At 42.7% G+C, this 15,345-nt stretch overlaps 1 non-coding gene across 1 annotated transcript; it reads left to right on the top strand.

Annotated features, from left to right (window-relative positions):
- Positions 1-14,694: 14,694 nt before the first annotated feature.
- LOC136404636 (U6 spliceosomal RNA) lies at positions 14,695-14,801 on the top strand. The gene has a single exon (XR_010751356.1). It is a non-coding gene; the product is annotated as a U6 spliceosomal RNA (small nuclear RNA).
- The last annotated feature ends 544 nt before the right edge of the window (positions 14,802-15,345 follow it).

Raw genomic sequence — 15,345 nt, 5'->3', positions numbered from 1 at the left:
AAAACTGTATATAAAATAAAAAACAAAAATGATAAAAGGGTTGAACAGTTACAGAAATATTTAATCTGGAGACAAGAGGCTGAAAGTGTTTGAAAAATTCACTTCAAAGAGACTAACAAATTAGGAGGATAATAGGAACATATGTTCTAGTGGCAGGTAGAGCAGGTTTGGTTAAGGATATTACCCCAAGAAACCACTAGGGAATAAAATAGGAACGTAAGTGCCAGAGACCAGGGCTATAACCAATTAAAGGCATGTTTTTGTCGGAAGAATGGTAGGAGCACAAAGGCTTTATGAAAGGCTACTCAGGCAGATGGACATATGGTCTGAGCTGAGGGACTGTCCAAGGTCAGTGTCAGGATCCCACCACTACTGTGTGTGTTTCTACCTCCTTGGAGTCTGGCTCCCTCACGCAGAGTCCCCCTGAGTCCCAGTCTGTTGGCCTGGCATGTTTGCAAAGGTTAAAACCTCCTTGGCCTGCACATGAGGACGGATATCTATCAGCTGGTTCAGAAAACCCAGGTTGTTATTCTTTTGTATCTTTTTGGCCATTGATGGGGTACTCATTGCTGAATAATTCCTTTATAAATAAATACTTCAATACCAGCAGGTGTAAGGACATAAATAATTGCCAAATCAAAACAATCACCTCACTTTTTAACCAACCTCAGTTTTTATACATACATCACTGAAACAACATCAAAGAGAGTGTTAAATCTCCTTGTTTATGCAGTTCTACCAGCAGACTTTCTGAGACTGTCCCAGAACATAATTTATTTTACTATGGTTTTAGAAATCCTTCTTCCATTCTTGGTCGAGAAGGGGAAGTGGAGAAGGGGAAGAAAGGGAGGGAGGTGGAGCTGTCTTGAAATGTACCTGGGATTTGTTTTAATCAAGTATGGTATGATAGACATGAAGACAACTGTCTGTGAGGAAAAGTTTATTACCCAAGAGTTAGTTCCCAAGAGGAGGAAGCAGATCAGGCCACACAGGGTCATGTGGGGAAGCAGCAGGGTTAGTTAGGAAGCAGAAGTGAGGTGAGAGAATAGCACAGAGCCTTTTATTGTGGTTTCTGTAGGATTGAATGAGCGAGGAAGGGTAGACAAACTTAAGCAAGTTAAGGATTAAACAATTTGAATAATTTCCATGGGCTCTGAGCTATAAGGTTGGTCTCTAGTTGTCTGGGACCTAGCCCTGGGTGATTTAGGGCAGAGAAATATTGGCTTGGTGTTTGACAGGCAGTTGGGGGCATGGGCCCTGGATTGGTTGTTTTGTATACGAAAGGCATGTTCACAGGCAAGCTGCTTACTATATCTCTAGGAATTAGCTAGTCCTGCAGTCTCCCCCGGCCCCACTATGTCAAAGCACCATAAAGTAAAGAAAATGAAAAACATGACTAATACAGGGGTCTCATGTCCTAGAACCAGATCTGAGTGACCACTGTGAAAGGCGAAGAGCAACTCTAGTCAGGAAGGCTGTACACAGAGTCTGGGGAGTGGTGCCACTGGCAACAGGGGTTGCCTGTCAGAGCACATAGTGACGGGACTGACCACAGAGCATGAGGGTAGCCACAAGCATGCTCTGTTTAAAGAGCCAAGGAGACAGGGTCCATCTGTCTGCAAGGGAGCTGATTAATCTGGCATTCTCAGGCAGGTCGTTGATCCTTGGAATGGGGTGGAATTGTATGTTGGGATTGTCCAAAGCAACAGAATCAGAAGAATGTATAGCTGTATGTCTATCCATATGTTTATCTGTCTCTCCACATCTATCTATAGATTAATTTTATGGAATTGGCTTACATAATTATGGGTGCTGGCTGCCTCCCCAAAAAACCTGCAGGGTAGACCAGCAGGCTGGAGACTAGTGGAATAGTTAATGTTGCAGTTTGATTCTGAAAGTCATCTGCTAGAAGAATTAATTCCCTCTTCTTCAGTGGAGGTCATCCTTTTTCTTAAGGCCTTCAACTGATTGGATGAGGGTCCCTCCCTCATTATGGAGGGTTGTCTTAATCTCTTAAATGCTTGGGCTTTCTTTAACAAAAATACCATTGACTGGGTGGCTTAAACAAAAGAAGTATACTTCTCATAGTTCTGAAGGCTGGGAGGCTGAAGGTCAAGGTGCCAGCTAATTTGGTTCCTGGTGAGAGCCCTCTTGTTTGCAGATGGACATGTTGCTGTGTCCTTACATGCTGAAGAAAGAAATTTCTCTCGTATCTCTTATTATAAGGGTACTAATCCCATTCATGAGGGCTCTACCCTCATGACCTAACTACCTCTCAAGAGTCTTCACTTCTAAATACAAATGGCCAACAGATATATGAAAAGATGCTCATCTTCGTTAGTTATTAGAGAAATGCAAATCAAAACTGCAATGAGATACCACCTCACACCTGTTAGATTAGCTATTATTAACAAGACAGGTAATAGCAAATGTTGGAGAGGCTGTGGAGTAAAAGGAAGCCTCATACACTGTTGGTGGGAATGTAAAGTAGTACAACCATTATGGAGGAAAGTATGGTGGTTCCTCAAAAAACTGAAAATAGAATTACCTTATGACCCAGCAATCCCTCTACTGGGTATATACCCCAAAAACTCAGAAACATTGATACGTAAAGACACATGCAGCCCCATGTTCATTGAAGCATTGTTCACAGTGGCCAGGACATGGAAACAATCAAAAAGCCCATCAATAGATGACTGGATAAAGAAGATGTGGCACATATACACTATGGAATACTACTCAGCCATAAGAAATGATGACATCGGATCATTTACAGCAAAATGGTGGGATCTTGATAACATGATACGAAGTGAAATAAGTAAATTAGAAAAAACCAGGAACTGCATTATTTCATACGTAGGTGGGACATAAAAGTGAAACTAAGAGACATTGATAAGAGTGTGGTGGTTACGGGGGGAGGAGGGAGAGGGAGAGGAAAAAGGGGAGGGGGAGGGGCACAAAGAAAACTAGATAGAAGGTGACAGAGGACAATCTGACTTTGGGTGATGGGTATGCAACATAATTGAATGACAAGATAACCTGGAGTTGTTATCTTTGAATATATGTATCCTGATTTATTGATGTCGCCCCATTAAAAATAAAATTATTAAAAAAAATAGATAACTTAGATTCTCAAAATTAAAACTAGTTGTGCTTTGAAGGACATCTTCAAAGGAGCAGCCACCTATCTTTTTTTTTTTTAAAGCAGGCGGTAGGGGGAGGAGGACAAACAGGAAGGGAGAGAGATAAGAAGTTGATATCAGTTCATTGCAGCAACTTAGTTGTTTATTGATTGCTTTCTCATATGTGTCTTAACCACGGAGCTCCAACCAACGCAGTGACCCCTTGTTCAAGCCAGTGACCTTGGGTTTAAGCCAGCAACCCTGGGCTTCAAACCAACAACCCTGGAGCTCAAATCAGCAACCATGAGGTCATGTCTATGACCCCACACTCAAGCCAACAATCCCACACTCAAGCTGGTGAGCCCATGCTCAAACCAGTGACCTTGAAACTTTGAACCTGGGTCCTCAGCATCCCAGGCTGACGCTCTATCCATTGCGCCATTGCCTGGTCAGGAGACAAGACACATATCTGATAAGAGACTTGTATCTGGAATATACGCAATCTATTTGGATACTTTCATCATTCCTCAAACAAATCCTATCCTTCTCAGCAATCACATCCCATCTCCTTCTGAACTAGCCACCTCTGTCTCTATGGATTTTCTTACTCTGGGTATTCCAGATGAGTAGAATAATATAATATATGACCTTTATATGTCTGGCATCTTTACTAGCATACTCCATTTATTTGTGTTATATTTTGTCAAATGCTTTTTCTTCACCTGTTGAAATGATTATGTGATTCTTTTGTTCTTTTTTATTGATATGACATACTACGTTATTTGATTTTTAAAAGTTAAACCAACCTTATGTTCCAGAGATAAATTCCTCTTGGTCATGGTGTATCCTTTTAATAAACTGCTGGATTTGGAAAAAAAAAAAAAAAAGAGTCTTCACTTCTAAACCCCATGACACTGTGGATTTGGGCTTCAACATAGGAATCTGGAGTGGGGACACAAACATTTAATCTATAGAAGGAGTTTTCTGCTTCACTGAATGTCTACTGACAAATAACAATCTTATCTAAAAAGTACCTTCACAGCAATATCCAGATTTATTTGACCAAATATCTAGGTATCGTGGACTAGCCAAATTGACACATAAAATTTACAACCACAGAGTATAACTGTTAGAAAAAGAAGTCTAACAATAGCTAAGATCTGGAAAAAGCCCAAGTGTTCATCAGTGGATGAATGGATAAAAAAGGTATGCTACATATATATACATAATAGAATATTATGCAGCTATGAAAAAGAGAGAAATCTTACCTTTTGCAATGACATGGATGGACCTGGAGATTATTATGCTAAGTGAAATAGCCAGGCAGAGACCAGGCAGTGGTGCAGTAGATAGAGCATTGGGCTGAGATGCAGAGGACCCAAGTTCAAAACCCTGTGGTCACTGGCTTGAGTGCAGGCTCATCTGGCTTGAGCACGGGTTCACCAGCTTGAAGCCCAAAGGTTGCTGGCTTGAAGCCCAAGGTAACTGGCTTGAGCAAGGGGTCACTTGCTCAGCTGTAGCTCCGCAGTCAATGAACAACTAAAGTGCCGCAACAAAGAATTGATGTTTCTCATCTCTCTCCCTTCCTGTCTGTCCCTATCTGTCTCTCTATCTCTGTCCAAAAAGAAGAAGAAGAAGAAGAAGAAGAAGAAGAAGAAGAAGAAGAAAAAGAAGAAGACAAAAGATAAAAGCCAAGCAGAGAAAGACAAATGCCATATGTTCTCACTTATATGTAGAATATAATGAACACGGTGAACTGAGGAATGGATTAGAGGCAGAGGTGGGGTCACAGGGAGCAGAGGGACAGCTGTCAGAGGGAAGGGGGATGAGGAAACCAGACCAGAGAAGGTGAAGGGATTAGTGAAACTATATATATATAGCACATAGATACAGATAACAGGATAGCAAATTCAGAGGGAAGCAGGGGAGGGAGTTAGAGAGAGGCAAAGGGGAAGTAATGGGGATACGTTGTTGGGGGGTGAGGGTTTTATATTGAGTGGGACACTTAAATCCATGTTAACATAAATTTTAAAATTTAACTAAAAAATAACTAAAAAATGTAAAGAAGTCTAGGAGCATTGGGGCATGAGGTAGAAACTGGATCTCTGGAATATCTAAAGCCCAACCAACTGTCAAACCTGGGGGAAGCAGCAAGTGTGGTTGTATGCTGCATTCCTCATTTATCTCATTCAATATATGAACACATATTGAGGGCCTACTGTGTGCCAATCACTATGCTAAGACTCTGAGTGAATTGAAGATGTAAGTAAAAGAGAGTCCTGGGCTTAGTTCTCCATAAAAAAACAGAAAATCTAAAATCAATAAGCAAAATTAAGTGGCAAATGATGATCAGTAAGTTTATAATACCTTACTTTGTATTTTCAACTTACTTTCTAAACTATAGGAAATATTGTTGTGTATTTTTTTTCACTAACTGCTGTGGTAATGACACTTTTTCTGCATATGCATATCTCAATTTCATTTCTAGAGATTTATAATAATAAATAGTGCCAATAATTCAAATAAGAAATTTCCTACATAATATTTTTATAATTATCTCATAAAATAAGGATGAATGATCAAATGAATGATAACAGATGTTAAATAGACTTATTGTGATCGTTTCGCAATGTATATAAATATTGAATTATTAATTTGTACCCCTGAAACTAATATAATATTATATGATAATTAAACCTCAAAAAAAGATCAAATGAATATGTTTAGTTTTATTACATTATGTTGAATACATGAATTCAAATCAATGTGTTATTGGTCGAGATGACCCGGCCACAAAGAAGCACAAGCAAGATTAAACTTTTGAGCCATTAATGACCCTCACATCTCTGGGTAAGTCTTAATAGTAAGTCAATGAGAGATAAGCTCCCAGTTCTGCTAAAACAACCGGGGAGAAGTAGATCTGGGCATTGACCTCGCTCTGACAGATAGGAGGAGGCTGGGCAGTTCCCTAAGAGGACATACCTTGGTCAGGGGATAAAATTATGATGTTAGGCATATCTTGTAGGGCAGTGGTCCCCAACCCCCGGCCGCCGTGGACCGGTACCAGTCTGTGGGCCATTTGGTACCGGTCTGTAGAGAAAGAATAAATAACTTACATTATTTTCATTTTATTTATATTTAAGTCTGAACGATGTTCTATTTTTAAAAAATGACCAGATTCCCTCTGTTACATCCGTCTAAGACTCACTCTTGACGTTTGTCTCAGTCAGTGATACATTTATCCGTCCCACCCTAAAGGCCGGTCCGTGAAAACATTTTCTGACATTAAACTGGTCCGTGGCCCAAAAACGGTTGGGGACCACTGTTGTAGGGGAACTCACTATAGAGATGCAATATGGCTCCAGCAGCAGAGGCGGCTGGGGAATGCTGCACCTCTGTGACTCTCTGCAACCTCACACTGGGCTGACTGCTCACACCGAGATGCTGCCCAAAGACAGAAATGTGCCCCAGGAGAGAGGTTAATGAATGTACAAAGGTATTAACTGTAATGTTATCTTTTAACTTAAAAATGTATTTTTTTTCTGATCTATGTGACTATGCACATTGTGGTTTTGCTATTAACCCCATTTAAGACACATATGAGAAAGCAATCAATGAACAACTAAGGTGCCACAGCTATGAGTTGATGCTTCTCATCTCTCTCCCTTCCTGTCTATCTGTCCATCAGTCTCTCTCTTGCTAAAAAAAAAAAAAGACCCTGTTCTGGGAAGGGGTGGATTTTCCCCCAGCCTGTTTGCACTGGGAGCAGCTATTTTGCCTGTGTATGTAAGTTTCTCCTATCAAAGCTCTTATGAATTTGGATAAGGTTATGTGTCAGTTCTTCAGAATTGACCCTGAATTTAGACTTTTGGGACTTTCCCCTAATAATATTATTCTTGTTTCGATGATGCCCTGAAATCCAGCTTGTACCTTGGCAAGGATCCAGGGCAGCTCATATCCAGGAGAAGTAATTATATAGCATCAATTGCTAGCCACATTCATCAAGAGGAGGAAAATGCTGGCCCCACAGAAATGTCCTGCTCTAGGACCAGACTTAAGAGGGTAGGACAAACTGGCAATTTGGATTCACTTCCTTCTTTCTACATTCAGCAGATGCTGCTGGAATCCTAACCATATCCTCTTGGCCAACCCTGGTGGTCACCTAGGTTTTCAGAGGACAATTCTCATACAATCACCCCTCTGCCTGAGAACTTTCTCTGGATGCAGAATGCTTGGCCTACACTTGCAGCAGTGCAGGGTGGGTTGGGGGGAGGGTTATAACCCCCAGAAACAACCCTCATCCAATGACAGAAGAAACTCGGTAGGGAAATAGCTTCCTTGCCCATTGGTGAAGTAGTTTTGAGGTGTGTTCTGCTTAGTGTCTTAGAGGGGCTCTAGTAGGATTTAATTCTAGGTGCCCACAGCAGTAGCCCACTCATCATTGACCACCTCTTCCCTATCTCAATTCCCTAGTTCCTCACCATGCTTTCTGGGATCATCTCTCAAATAGAGAGGAGATTTGCACCCAGATCTCTGTCACAGGTTGGCTTTGGGGGAACACAGACTGATAGTATTATATCCAATATCCCCTTTTATGAGACATATTCAATTTGTTTACACAATATGGGTGGGCAAGGAAAGGAAGAATGTGGTATCAACACACTGCAATGAAAGGGAAGACTGGAATCCATTCCAATTTCATTACTGCAGTGTATTATGAGCAAGAAGAGCCTGTCCATGTGATCAAAGTTACTTTTGGGAAAGAAAAATAAATAAGGGACAGAATAATTCTTTTTGTGTACAATTATAAATATTCTAAGCAGTGGTTAGTGTTCTGGAATATGTATGGCCATATTGAGATAATTAAAAGCTTCTGTGTCTCCTATTTATAAGTCATATACCTAAAAACAAGGTATAAGAAAATGTCTTATACATCTGATATGTAATTCTGAAGATGATCTAAGATTGCATTGTCTTTATTCTCATTAGGCTATTCGGAACTCAATTATAGGTTGTCAAATATATACATGGCATAAAAAGCATATATCTAGTCTAATGGTTCTCAATCCTAGGAGATCCAATTTTCCTTTTTTTTTTTTTTAACAAATATTCTGTAATTCTGCCTTTGATATCCTAAATGAAACTCAAGGTAAATATGCTATACATGATTTAAATAATTAATATAACATCCTTACTTTGACATAAAGAAACAAAGAAAATAAATTCATCTTAAAATAATACGTATTTTGATCTGTTGGTGTTTGGACCACACTAGGAGACGAATGCTTGCATCCACCTATAAACATAGGGCAAAAGAAGGTTTACAGTTGTTCTCATGGGAAAAGGCATGCAGGTTATGATTATTACAATAGCTCTATTAACTCTGTGTTTTGCATACTCACAACTGCAAACATACTTTTGCCCACCCTGTATATGAGTTTGTATCTAAGAGCAGTGAGAAGATCAGAAGTAATGTCATACAGGATGTGCAGAACAATGAAAGCAGAATGAAAACAAGTGTGGGACGAGAGAGTCCACGTGTGGTAACAACAGAGCAGGCATGTCTGTATGTGACATGAGAAAGAGAAGTAATCCTAACTTAGTTTCTGAGAAAGAGCAGATGGTCGGGGCGAAGAAGATGAGGAAGTGTGAATGTCTCATAAACATGACTGGCTCTAGATGAGTGGTTTAAAATACTTCCCCATGTTTTGAAGGGGTCGTGATCAAGTTTGACAGAAAACTGATCTTCTGCTCTGAAATTCCACCAAAGGGGCTATGTTCCATCTCTAGAACATAATAGACCTGGAGACCATACCCTCTGATATGTGGTGGGAAACAGAGTTGAATCAGAAATAATAATAATAATAATAAAGCTCTAGAGAAATGATGCGGTGGACTTCTAAGGTGGGAAATGGAGAAAGACTGGAAAAAAAAAAGGATGCAAAACAATCCCATCACTTCTCTTAAAAAGAAAAACCCAAAACATAATTTCCATATGTAATTTTCTCAGCCCACCTTTCTTATTGTGCTATGAAAACCACAGGCAACCCCATCCCTGGAGCCAGGGCACTTCCTAACTGCAGTGCTCTGCCTGTGGGCTTCCCCTGCCACCAGGGCCTCTGCCCACTCACATGTGGGGTGGAGAGTGATAGGAAATTGCACTGCGTGGGGGTAGCCCTCAGCGACTGATGGGAGTCAGTTAATAGATACCTCAGCTACCTTGCTCTCTGGCGGGATGATTCTGGGCAGTGATGGAATTCAAATAATTTAACAACCGGTTCTTTCCCCTAATGACCATTTTAACTGTAAAAAAAAATGATATACATGTACTGAAAAGAAGTTTGTTATTTCAATCATTTAATACTTAAATAAGAACAATAAAAGAGGTAAACAAAACTAGATTGTTATAAAGTTTTAAAATATTAATGAAAAAATATTAAATAATACCTGACAAAAACAATAAAACTGTTATTTAAGGTATTTCCAATGACAGCTTGTCACTCCCTGGGTGTTTGGCACTTTTCCTCTTTGCGTTATGTTTGTTTACTGAAGTAACAAATGCGAAGGAATGAAAATGTAGTATTTCATTGAAGGTATAATGAGTTTTATGAAATGAAGAAATAAGTATTACAAGCATAATTTTGTCAATTTTTTTTCACCTGTGGCCAGAAAGAACATTACACGGGTGCCTAGAATACGCTGTTGCACAGATGAACTTTAAAGAAAAGTAAGGAAAGTAAATTTGTGATTTCCACATTGGGCAGCTGCCCTGGTGCCCACCTTAGTGAGAACCCTGATTACAAGTGCCATTTTAACAACTGGTTCGCCGAACTCAATAAAAAATTAGGTATTGGTTCTTCCGAACTGGTGTGAACTGGCTGAATCCCACCACTGAATCTGGGCACTGGCTGCAGTTACCCACGGTGCTAATTTGTCTGACAATTCATCCCTACTGTCTGCCCTCTTTCCTTTCCCTGTTTCACTTCTCCATTCTCACACTGCTCTTTCCGAGGATCACGACCAAAAACTTGAAACTTTGTTTCAGAGTCTGTTTTAGTGGAGACATGAACTAAAACAAATGACCATAACTTGAAATATTTAAACATTTTTGATTGATGAGATTTAATGAGGTTCTCATTCTGATAAGAGATCGCAAATGTTGCTAAATTCTGTTGGTTTTGCAGGAATTACTCCAAAGCACTGAAATCCTTTCCACCTAAATATACAATTGGAAATACTATAATAAATAATGTATGTAAGGCCAGTAGCCGCTGCCGTCGTGGCCATGCAGGTTCACATTGGATTCGGGCAGATGGTAAAGGAACAGTGGAGCCAGGAAACGGTGGGCCATTCTGTTTATTTAAGTCTTGTAATAGCAGACGAGCAAACAGGCAGGGAAAACTGCTTCCCTCTCTCAGGGCTCCCAAGCCCCGACCCAGTCTCCAGTTCCATAACCTGGACTCATTCTCTGGACTCACCCTCCGGACTCTCAGGCTCCTTCCAACCTCAGCAGGAGAAATAATATGCCAATAATAACAGGGCTCCCAAACCCCTCAGCACTCTCTCTCTTTCTCTGGACTCTTCAGTACAACAGGTTGGGGGGAAAAACCCTTCTCCAGCAAACAATATTCAACAATGGCCCCTCCCAAGCAGGTAGGCAAACCGCAATCTGCCATCTGCCGCCCTGAGGGCAAGCACCCGCAGCCTTCCACAGACTGTTCACACATGGCACTGCCCCAATACAAGCGAGCAAACCTAAGAAACACTTTACAGCCTGACAGGGCGGTGGTGCAGTGGATAGAGCGTCGGACTGGGATGCAGAAGACTCAGGTTTGAGACCCCAAGGTCGCCAGCTTGAACGAGGGCTCATCTGGTTTGAGCAAAAGCTCACCAGCTTGAGCCCAAGGTCACTGGCTTGAGCAAGGGGTTACTCGGTCTGCTGAAGGCCGTGGTCAGGGCACATATGAGAAGGCAATCAATGAACAGTTAAGGTGTTGCAATGCTCAACGGAAAACTAATGATTGATGCTTCTCATCTCTCCGTTCTTGTCTGTCTATCCCTCTCTCTGACTCTCTCTCTGTCTCTGTAAACACACACACACACACACACACACACACACACACACACATACACACACACAAAACCCAAAAACACTTTACAAACTTGAAACACATTGGTTTGTCCAATATTCCACCCCTTTAGGATTGCTTGCTTCACAATATACACCACAGGTATTCCTGTGCGAGGAATGAGGTATATTACATAAACAAATTATAGCAATAACACAAGTTATACAATTGCAACAATCACAAAGGTGCCCTTCACAGTATCTCCCTGACAACTCTGCCCAAGGTGCAAACTGGAGGCCCATCTCTAGCCCCCTACCCCACCATAGGTGGGAGGGCCTCAGGGCTGTGTCCATGGAAACCTGAAAGTGTACTTGGTGCGTATCTGCAGCTGAATGGGAGCAGCTTTCTGGTGCAGGAGGGCCTCTACCAGAGCTACCCCTATACCAGGATCTCTCATACTGTCCAAAAGCGGCATGTCCATCCAACAATGGAGCCAGTGCCCCCTCTGGTTGCAGTCCAAGAGTCAGTCCACAGTAGACAGCCCAGCTGTCTGTGCAAATCACCAAGGTAAAGGTCCATTACAGGCAACTAGGTTCACATAGGGCCTCAGCCTCCCCCTTCATCCTTGCCATCATGGCAGCCCTAAAGACTCTGCCCCAAGGAGGATCAGATGGCAACGGTGGACAACTTCTCCACCTCTGCTCCAGAGAGCATGACGCCATCCACCCCTATGTCCATATTGCAGCAAGCCTACCAGGGGCTCAGTAGGTACTCTCTGCTGCTGGGTTTTTACCTCCTGGATGACTGCTGGCCGGGCTCTGAGTGCGTGGACAGCAGCTTCAGCCCGAGACGCCTCATCCTCAGAAGAGGAGCAGGAAATACCTGCTTCCACCGACTCAGAGCCACTCCACTGGCACAGCTCCGTCTTCGGCTCCTGCTGCTGCCGGCTCTCAGCCTGAAGCCGAATCCACAGTTGTTCCTCCAATAACTGCCGCTGCCAACGTTCAACTTCCAGCTCACAAACCTATAGATCACCCCAGTTCCAGGCGCCATCGGTGTTCAGTAGCTCTTAAACCCAGTCAGCCTCTTTTTTGAGTGCTTCCTCCAGCTCAAGGTGTTGCTGCTGCTCGGTTTGACCTCAGGCAGCTTCTTGCCCAGAGCTCTTGGTTTTCTCTCACAGGGCTGTAAAAAACAGTCAGCCCAGGGTCCCCAAAAGGAGAGCCAAGGGAAACCATAACAATGGCCAGTCCTCTACCCCACCCCTCAAGGGTGGCTGTGGCTCCATACCAATCTGTCTTCTGAATCCTGCTAACTACGCCAGATGTAAGGCCAGTGGCTGTCGCCTCCATGGCCTCACAGATGCAGGTTCTCATTGGATTCGGACAGACAGTAAAGGAACTGTAGAGCCAGAAAATGGTGGGCCATTCTGTTTATTAAAGTCTCATAATGGCAGATGGCAAACAGGCAGGGAAGACCATTTCCCTCCCACTCAGGGATCCCAAGCTCTGACTCATTCTCCAGCTTCACTGGAGTCATAGGCCCCACAAGCCTCAGCAGGGCTCCCAAGCCCCTCAGCACTCCTTCTCTCCCTCTGCACTCTCCAGCAAAACCAGATGGGGGAAAAAACCCTTCTTCAGCAAACAATAGCCCTTCCCAACCAGAGGCAGGCAATCCACAACTTGCCATCTGCCGCCCTGAGGGCAAGCACCCGCAGCCTTCCATAGACTGTACACACATGGCGCTGCCCCAATACAAGTGAGCAAACCTAAAAAGCACTTTAGAAACTTGAAACACATTGGTTTTCCCAACAGAGGGGAAGAGAGAAAGAGAGAAGGGGGAGGGGTAGAGAACTAGATGGTCCCTTCTCCTGTGTACCCTGTCTGGGAATCAAACCTGGGACATTTACACACTGGGCCAACCCTCTACCACTAGTGAACTGGCAATGCCCTACCTAGCCTATAAGCTTTAGAAACAATAGGTGTCATCTGTATACTTTGAAAGTTTGTGATTGTTATTTTTGTTGTTGCTGTTGACCCCTCTATTACTTAGTAATGTTTAGAAAAAATTCCAGCCCATCTCTGCTATATGAAAGGAACACCGTGCTAAAGGAAGGGTGAGATACACAAGAAAGGCTCTTTGTCAAGGAGGTGGTTCAGCAAGCTTCTCCCATGTGTGACAGCACATCACACCACACTGTTACTGACCCTGCCTTGTGTCCATTGCCTTTGTGAACCAGGGGTCCATAAGCACATACTGCAAACAAGCTTTCTCATTGTTCTCCGTTCAGCACAGACCACCATGAACAGCAACTTGTGCAGTTACACACTTGGAAGGGCCACAGGGTCACCCGTTCCACAAACTGGCTCTGAACCTTAATTTGGGCTTTTCTGGAGAATTTGCCTATAAGCTAAGTGCTTGTAGCTGCAAGGAAAGGATCCCTTAGGACCCCTTAACGGCAGTGACTTTACAAGAGTTCAGAAATCCAGGACAAAGGACGATATCCCATCCAGGCTCAATTCAGTGGCTTAGTGATGCTTCTAAGGCCCCAGGTATCAGCCATCCTCAGGGTGTAAAAAAACCCCGTCATGTTCAGGCAAGGTGCTATTTTTAAAAACCACTATTTCGTAAACATGTATAAATTATCAAAAGTTACCCAAAGTAATTTGGATGTTGAATGCAGTTTTAAACAATCATTTTAAATGTACCTCTCAAAGCAAATGATACAATTAGACAGGGCCTCCACACTTGTAAACAAAATATCCTGACACAAATTAAAGTTGGCAACATTGAAGAAATGTCACATTAATTTTGAGATTTATAGTGTTTGATGTTGAGCAGACTTTTGATCTTGAGTCTCATGATGTTAGGTGTCAGAAAAGAAAACAAATAAAGCCTTTAGAAACCTAAAATTTACTAGAGCACAAGAAGATAGTGGCTCTGGCTTTCTGGCCCCAATCTGGTCATTGCATGCATCACCAGGAGATTTTTCTTCTTGTGCCCAAACCTTAGAGATGCTGTAATTTGTTTTATTAAATGAAGACAATGCCTTCATACCAAGAGACTCAAAGTGGGGTCACGATACATTTTGTAAGACAGATTCCCTTCTTGCTAAGGGTTCACCTTTCAAGCTACCACTATTACCCCAGTGTAGAAAGAAGACTCAGCAATATACAGCAAGGCAAACAATGATCCCTAGCAACTGACAGAATTAGTTCTCCATAATGCAATCTAGAGGAAAGACAAGGTGGAAATATAGGCAAGGACAATAGAAATGATATATACTAAGAGATCTGGGGCTGCATGATAAAGGTTGGATGAATGACACTGGAGTAGGGCTTCTCAACTTCTGCACTATTGACATTTTGGGCTGGAGTATTGTTTATTGTGGTAGCCTGCCCTGTATAGTGTAGCATATTTGCAGCATGCCTAGCCTCTACTCATTAGCTGCCAGTAACAGCCCTCTCTCCCAAGACCAAAAATGTCTTCAAATATTGGCATGTCCTGTGTTCATTTTGGCAGTACATATACTAAAATTGGAATGATACAGAGAAAATTAGGATGGCCCCTACACAAGGATGACACAGAAACTCATGAAGCGTTCCATACACACACTGTGGGGCAGCTGTGTTAGGCTTGCTCACGGGGTTACCAGCTTGCAAGCACTCTGCCTGATTGGTGCGTGAGTGCGTGGCTGTGCCACATGTGTATGGCCTATGTAAGGCTATGGGTGTTTGCGCTCACGGGGATTGTGGATGGCGGACTGCCTGCCCGCCACTGTGAGGGGCTGTTCTTACTGTTTGTGTGCTGGAGAAGAGGTGTTCCCCTGCCTGTGTGCTCAATTGCCATTGTGAGACTTTATTAAAGGTAAGGTAATAGCCCAACGCTTTCAGCTCTGCAGTTTTTCTACAGTCTACCCGAATCCAATGTGGACCTGCCTGGCCTCGGCCACCGGCATTAGACACACACACACACACACACACACACACACACACACACACACACACACGTTCTCTGTAGGCCCCTGTTGGGCAAACAAGTTTGTAAAATGTTTTTTAGGTTTGCTCGTTTGTATTGGGGCAGTGCCATGTGCATATAGTCTGTGGAAGGCTGCGGGTGCTTGCCCTCAGGGCGGCAGATAGCAGACTGAGGATTGC

Source organism: Saccopteryx leptura, chromosome 4 (genome assembly GCF_036850995.1).
Source record: "Saccopteryx leptura isolate mSacLep1 chromosome 4, mSacLep1_pri_phased_curated, whole genome shotgun sequence".
Taxonomy (NCBI): Eukaryota; Metazoa; Chordata; class Mammalia; order Chiroptera; family Emballonuridae; genus Saccopteryx; species Saccopteryx leptura.
This window is presented reverse-complemented; position numbering and strand designations above follow the sequence as displayed.